The following is an 8183-nucleotide window of genomic DNA, read 5'->3' on the forward strand; positions in this document are numbered from 1 at the left end:
GGGATAAAGAGCTTCTCAGGCAAGAAAAAGCTAAAGGAATTCATTAGCACCAAGCCAGTATTACAAGACATGTTAAAGGGATTGCTTTAAGCAGAAGAAAGGAGAAAACAAACAAATGAAGATCAAAAATACAAATAATAAAATGGCAACGACTATGTATCTATCGATAATCACTTTAAATGTAAATGGATTAAATGCTCCAGTCAAAAGACATAGGATAGCAGAATGGGTAAGACAACAAGACCCACACATATGCTGTCTACAAGAGACTCACCTCAGATTAAAAGACACAAGTAGACTAAAAGTTAAAGGGATGGAAAAAGATATTTCAAGCAAATGGAAATGAGGAAAAATCTGTGGTAGCAATACTTATATCAGACAAAATAGATTTTAAAATGAAGACTATAATAAGGGACAAAGAAGGATATTGGATAATAATAAAGGGGTTGATCAGACAAGAGGACATAACCCTAATAAACATCTATGCACCCCACATAGGATCACCTAAATATATAGAAACAGATATTGACAGACATAAAGACAGATCAACAGTAACACAGTCGTGGCAGGGGACTTTAATACCCCGTTGACACCAATGGACAGATCCTCCAGACAGAAAATCAACACAGAAACAGCGGCCTTAAACGACACACTAGACCAGATGGATTTAATTGATATCTTTAGAGCATTTCACCCCCAAGCAGCAGAATATACATGCTTTTTAAGTGCACATGGAACATTTTCCAAGACAGACTACATGTTAGGTCACAAAACAAGTCTCAATAAACTTAAGAAGATTGAAATCATATCAAGTGTCTTCTCTGGTCACACGGTATGAAACGAGAAATGATTACAAGAAAAAAAACTGAAAAGCACACAAACGTATGGAGGCCACTAAGTGATGAATGGGTCAACAATGAGATTAAGGAAGAAATTGAAAGATATTATATCTTAAGACAAATGAAAATGAAAACACAACGACCCAAAATCTATGGGACACAGTGAAAGCAGTCCTAAGAGGGAATAGCATTGCAGACCTACCTCAAGACACAAAAGGCCGCAGGCACTAACAGCAAGGGGTCTCCAGACGTCTCCAGCGACGAGGAGAGCCAGCTCAGCTCAGTCCTTGGCTCTGGGGCAGCCGCCATGGGCCACAGCTGAGCCACAGTCGGCAGGAAAGCCACAAAGAAAACTGATAAACCCAGACCGGAAGATAAAGATGATGTAGATGGAACAGAACTCACTAATGAAGACCTTCCGGATCAGCTTGTGAAATATGGAGTGAATCCTGGTCCCACTGTGGGAACAACCTGGAAGCTACATGAGAACAATCTGTTGAAAACTGAGGGAACAAGGAACAGAATCAAGATCCTCTACTTCTTTGCCAACAATTTCTTCTTCAGCAGAAAATACAAGACAGATTGGAACCATTGACTCTGACAGATACAGTGACAATGAGGAAGGTAAAATAGAGCTCAAGCTTGAGAAGAGAGAACCACTAAAGGGCAGAGCAAAGACTCCGGTAACACGCAGGCAAAGAAGAGTTGAGCAAAATCAGGTGGGTACTTCAGAACATTTTCGTATAGATGGTGCAATAATTTCAGAGTGTACTCCTCCCATAGCTGAAACTATAATGGATTCAAGCAACAAAACCTTAGTTGTCAACAGGGTGACTGGAAATTTCAAGTATGCAGCTCCTATTCTGCCAATTACTGAATTCTCAGACATCCCCAGAAAAACACCAAAGAAACCATTGACAAGAGCTGAAGTGGGAGAAAAAGAGGAAAGAAGAATAGATAGGGATATTCTTAAAGAAATCTTTCCCTTTGAAGCATCTACACCAACAGGAATTAGTGCTAGTTGCCACAGACCAATCACAGGGGCTGCAGGCTAGCCGTTAGAACTCAGTGATTTTAGGACGGGGGAATTTTATTCATCTAAATATATTCATAAGTATGTTCCCTTGGCAGATGTCAAATCAGAAAAGACAAAAAAGGGATGCTCCATTCCTATGTGGATAAAAATTTTGCTGTTTGCTGTCGGGGTCATCTTTTTTTTTTTTTGGGGGGGGGGTCTGTGAAGCTATGAAAACCAACCAATGAAATCCGTTCTCTAAATTTCTTCCTGATGACCATAGAAATGCCAACTGAATAATATATTTTGGGCACACCAATCTTGGTCTCCTATTCTTAATAACTGTATAAAAAACATTTGTGTACACTTTTTGACTCAAGAGCTGAAAATAATGTGATTTCACCTCAATAAATGTATTCTGTTGAAAAGCAAAAGAAAGAAAGAAAGAAACAAACAAATCTCAAATAAACAGTCTAACTTTATACCTAAGGGATCTGGAAAAAGAACAGCAAACTAAGCCCAAAGTGAGTACAAGGAAGGAAATAATAAAGATCAGAGTGGAAATAAATGAAATAGAGACTGAAAAACAATACAAAAGATCGATGAAACCAAGAGCTGGTTTTTTTTTAAAAGATAAACAAAATTGACAAACCTTTAACCAGACTCATCAAGAAAAAAAAAAAGAGGACCCAAATAAATAAAATCAGAAATGAAAAAGGAGAAATGACAATTAACAGCACAGAAATACAAAAAAATTTGAGAAAATACTATAAGCAACTATACACCAACAAATTGGACAATCTGGAAGAAATGGATTCATTCCTAGAAGCATACCATTTTCCAAGGCTGAATCAAGAAGAAACAGAAAATCTGAACAGACTGATTACCACCAACAAAATCAAATCAGTAATCAACAACCTGCCAATAAGCAAAAGTCCTGGACCAGATGGCTTCACAGGTGAATTTTATCAAACATTCAAAAAATAATTAACACCTATTCTCCTCAAACTATTCCAAAGAATTCAAGAGGAAGGAAGGCTCCCAAGCTCATTTTATGAGGCCAGCATTACCCTGATTCCAAAACCAGACAAAGACGTTATGAAAAAAAGAAAACTATTAGACTGACATCCCTGATAAACAGAGGCAGAAATCTTCAACAAAATCTTAGCAAACCAAATTCAGCAATATGTTAAAATGATCGTACACCACGACCAAGTGGGATTCATTTCTGGTATGCAAGGTCGGTTCAATATCTGCAAATCAATTTACATGATACATCACATAAACAAAATGAAAAATAAAAATTACGTGTTCATATGATTGGAAAAAAGTCATGATTTTCATATGGTCATATCAATAGATGCAGAAAAAGCATTTGAAAAAATCCAGCAGCCATTTATGATAAAAACTCTCAGCAAAGTGGGAATAGAAAGAACATAAGTCAACATAACAAAGGTCATATATGACAAACCCACAGCTAATATCAAACTCAATGGGGAAAAGCTAAACACATTCTCCTTAAGATCAGGAACAAGGCAAGGATGCCCACTTTCACCACTTTTATTCAACATAGTTCTGGAAGTCCTAGCCACAGCAATCAGACAATAAAAGAAATAAAAGACATCCAGATGGGAAAGGAAGAAGCATTACTGTCATTATTTGCAGATGACATACTACATATAGAGAACCAAAAAAATTCCACCAGAAACTATTAAAACTGATAAATGAATTTAGTAAAGTAGCAGAATACAATATTAATATTCAGAAATTGGTTGTATTTTTTTTTAATTTTTATTGGATAACTGTGTTTTTTCCAGGACCCATCAGCTCCAAGTCAAATCGTTGTCCTTCAATCTCATTGTGGAGGTTGTAGCTCAGCTCCAAGTCCAGTTGCCATTTTCAATCTAGTTGCAGGGGGCGCAGCCCACCATCCCATGTGGGAACTGAATCAGCAATCTTGTTAAGAGCTCACGCTCTGACCAGCTGAGCTAACCGGCTGACCTCAGTTGCATTTTTAATACACCAATAATGAACTATCATAAAGAGAAATTAATAAAACAGTTCCATTTATAATTGCATCAAAAAATAAAATACTTAGGAATAAATTTAACCAAGGAAGTAAAACACCTGTACTCAGAAAATTATAAGAAATTGAAGAAAAAAGTCAAAGAAGATACAAAAAAAAATGGAAACACATGCTATGCTCATTGATAGGAAGAATTAATATAGTTAAAATGTCCATACTATCCAAAGCAATATATAGAGTCAATGCAATCCCTATCAAAATACCCACAGCATTTTTCACAAAACTAGAACTATAATCCTAAAATTTATATGGAACCACAAAAGACCCCAAATAGCCATAGCAATCCTGAGAAAGAAGAACAATGCTGGAGGTGTCACACTACCTGATACTAAATTATACTACAAGGCCATAGTAATCAAAACATCATGGTATTGGCATAAAAACAGACATTTAGATCAATGGAACAGAACAGAGTCCAGAAATAAATCCCTGCTTATATGGTCATTTAATCTGACACAGGAAGCAAGAATTTACACTGGAGTAAAGACAATCTATTCAATAAATGGTGCTGGGAAAACTGGACAGATACATGCAAAAAGAAGAAAGAAAGAAAGAAAGAAAGAAAGAAGAAGGAAGGAAAGAAGGAAAGAAGGAAAGAAGGAAAGAAGGAAAGAAGGAAAGAAGGAAAGAAGGAAAGAAGGAAAGAAGGAAAGAAGGAAAGAAGGAAAGAAAGAAAGAAAGAAAGAAAGAAAGAAAGAAAGAAAGAAAGAAAGAAAGAAAGAAAGAAAGATGGAAGGAAGGAAGGAAGGAAGGAAGGAAGGAAGGAAGGAAGGAAGGAAGGAAGGAAGGAAGGAAGGAAAGAAAGAAAGAAAGAAAGAAACTGGACCTGTTCTTATGCCATATACAAGAATAAACTTGACAAAGACTTAAATGTAACATCCAAAACCATATAACTCCTGGAAGAAAATATGGGAAGTAAACTCTTAGACATTGCCCTTAGTAATATTTTTACTGATATATCTCTTTGGGCAAGGGAAACAAAATTAAAAATAAACAAATGGGACTTCATCAAACTAAACTAAAAAGTTTTTTTTTCACAGCAAAGGAAACCATCAACAAAACAAAAAGACATCCCAATGAATGAGAGGAAATATTTGCCAATGATACATCTGATAAGGGGTTAATATCCAAAATTTATAAAACAAATTCATACAACTCAACACACAAAAAAACAAACAATCCAATTAAAAAATGGGCAGAGGACCTGAATAGACATTTCTCCAAAGAGGACATACAGATGGCCGATAGATATATGAAAAGATGCTTAATGCCACTAATCATCAGAGAAAACCACAATGAGATACCACCTCACACCTGTCAGAATGGGCATCATCAATAAATCAACAAACAAGTGTTGATGAAGATGTAAAGAAAAGGGAACCCTCGTGCACTGTTGGTGGGATTGTAAACTAGTACAGCCACTGTGGAAATCAGTATGGAGATTCCTCAAAAATTCCAAAATAGAACTATCTTATGACATAGCAATTCCACTCCTGGGTATTTATCCAAAGAAATCCAAAACATTAATTCAAAAAAATATATGCTCCCCTATGTTTATTGCAGTGCTATTCACAATAGCCAAGATATGGAAACAACCAATGTGCTGACTGGATAAAGAAACTGTGGTAGATTTATACAACGGAGTACTACTCTGCCATAAAAAAGACTGAAATCGTACCATTTGCAACAACATGGATGGGCCTAGAGGATATTATGGTAAGAGAAATATGTCAGACTGAGAAAGACAAATACCACATGTTCTCACTTACATGTGGCATCTAAAGAACAGAATAAATGAACCAACAAAATAGAAATAGACTCCGAGATACAGAGAACAGATGGTTGCTAGATGGGAGGGGGTGGGGGGGTGGGTGAGAAAGGCGAAGGGATTAGGAAGTACACATTGGTGGCCACAAAAGAGTCACGGGGATGTGAAATACACTCTGGGGAATATAGTCAATAATGTTGTCAAGACTGGTATGTAGGGTGCCAGATGGGTACTGGACTTATCGGGGGGATCACGTCATAAATTATATAAATGCCTAAGCACTATGCCGTACACCTGAAACTAATATAATATTGGATGTCAACTAAAAAACATTATGTGTATGTGTATATATATTCATATATATACTCACAAGATGTAAAATACAACGTCGGGAGTATAATGGATGGTATTGTAATAGCTATGTAGTGTCAGACGGGTAGAAGACTTCTGGGATTATCACTTGGTGAGGGGGGTAAATGTCTATTCATTATGTTGTTTTGTACACCTGAAACTAATACAAAAAAAAAGCCAGCTGCCTGTTTCATAACTGAGCAATTTTAATGCCTTCTTCCTCCAGTGCAGTTCAGATCAATGGAGACGGCGTTGATACTTATAACTTCCTAGGTCCTGTATTGCAGTTGGTTTCACATTTATCACAATCTGCACATTTTCTGTTGTTTCTATAGATGGCTTAAAAGCAAAGCAAACTAGGGGTGGCTGATGGCTCAGTTGGTTAGAGCGCGAGCTCTCAACAAGGTTGCCGGTTCAATTCCCGCATGGGATGGTGGGTTGCGCCCCCTGCAACCAAAGATTGAAAATGACAACTGGACTTGGAGCTGAGCTGTGCCCTCCACAACTAGATTGAAGGACAACGACTTGACTTGGAGCTGATGGGTCCTGGAAAAACACACTGCTCCCCAATATTCCCGGATTGAAAAAATAAAAAAAAGCAAACTAAAGGTTAAAAATTGGGGATCTAAGAACTGAGATATGAAAGAGGGTTTTGTTAGCTTTGGGGATCAGAAAATGCCAGTTTCCGTTCTGGTCCAGACTGCTAGTTCCCCGAGAGTGGGGCGCATGGCTTGTTTCTGCACCACCCCCGTACCGAGAATGGCACCCTGCACATCGCGAGGCTCGGGAAGTATGTCGTAGCGTTACTATTAACCAAGAACTTCATTTCACATGTGTGGAGCATTTTTATAGTTTATAAAGTGCTTTCAAGGAGAGCATTGAATTCTCAAGGAGTCTTTGACCCAGATAGTTTGTTCTTTCCACTTTCCAGAGGAAATTTTGGTCCAGGGTGTAGCTGATGCACAGGAGCTCACGTCAGGACGGAGGCACATCTGCACCGCGCCGGGCCTCCCAAGGCTTCCCGGTCTACAAAACAGCCAATAAAGGGTGTCTTAGCCAAGAGTCTGGCCTGTGAACAGTCTCTTCTTTTCTTGACCCCACACCTTGGGAAGAGTTTGTTCTTGCTGAAACGAGATCAGATGGTCCTTTATACACACAGGGGACCTTTGCCCGGACATTGATGTCAATTCCCTTAGGATTTCATCTTGCTTAAAATTTAAACCTTTTCAACACTATACACATTTTCTCAAAAATTCAAATGGTTTTTCCAGCTGTGTTCCTTGGCGCTCGCTGCCTAGGGAGGTGGTACCTGAAACCTAACACTGCAGCCAGAGAGCGAAGGTGTCCTGCCACCAGTCAGTGTGGTCGGTCAAAATGAAAAGCAAGCATAACGGGCTGGGTTAGGGCCCTAGGCCACAGGGTGCAGAGAGACCAAGGGCCAGAACTCGCCGCCTACATCTGGCTTCAGAACACTACTGGGGGCAGCTGTTGAGGAGCCGAGGTGCTCTGGGGCCCAGGCATCTCCTCCGAGGACCAGGCGCCAAGGGTTGAGGGGCCACGCCTGTCCCTGTCCACAGTGCCTGTGCCAGCCCCAGACTGCGAAGTAGACAGTGAAATATAGCTGCCTATTTTCTGCGTTAAATAGAAGCTCTGCACACATGCAAAAAATATATAGAAATTAAGGCAACGGAGCTCAAACAGAAGTGTCGAGTGACATCTGGAATGAGGAGGGAACAAGGGCACTGCACTGCACCAGCTCCCGAGAGGGCCTCGGGCAGGGCCTCCAGTGGCCCGGAAACCTGCACAGCCACAGGGCCAGAAAGAGGACTGGTGTCTTCTAACACAACGGTTTGGATTGAGAAATAGGACAGAGTCACTGCTTAAATACCTTTATTATTTTAAAAAATTTATTTGGACATTGATAGCTCTGCAAAATACTTCTCCCATCCCAAACCCTCAAACCTTTTCCACATGTCCTCCCTAAAGAAACAAAATATTCACACTTTGCATCCATTCATATCTAATTTTTAAAAACATTTAAGATTCAAAATCAAATATTTTTTTCCCAGAACTTGTTAGTAATTTTAAACCACAATGCAACATACTTAATGGCATTTTTTTAAA

At 38.9% G+C, this 8183-nt stretch overlaps 1 pseudogene; it reads left to right on the forward strand.

Annotated features, from left to right (window-relative positions):
- The first annotated feature begins 225 nt into the window (after positions 1 to 225).
- Positions 226 to 2150, forward strand: LOC117012811 (lamina-associated polypeptide 2, isoforms beta/gamma-like; annotated as a pseudogene).
- Positions 2151 to 8183: the final 6033 nt, after the last annotated feature.

The sequence above is a fragment of the Rhinolophus ferrumequinum genome, chromosome 21, assembly GCF_004115265.2.
Source record: "Rhinolophus ferrumequinum isolate MPI-CBG mRhiFer1 chromosome 21, mRhiFer1_v1.p, whole genome shotgun sequence".
In the NCBI taxonomy this organism is placed as follows: Eukaryota; Metazoa; Chordata; class Mammalia; order Chiroptera; family Rhinolophidae; genus Rhinolophus; species Rhinolophus ferrumequinum.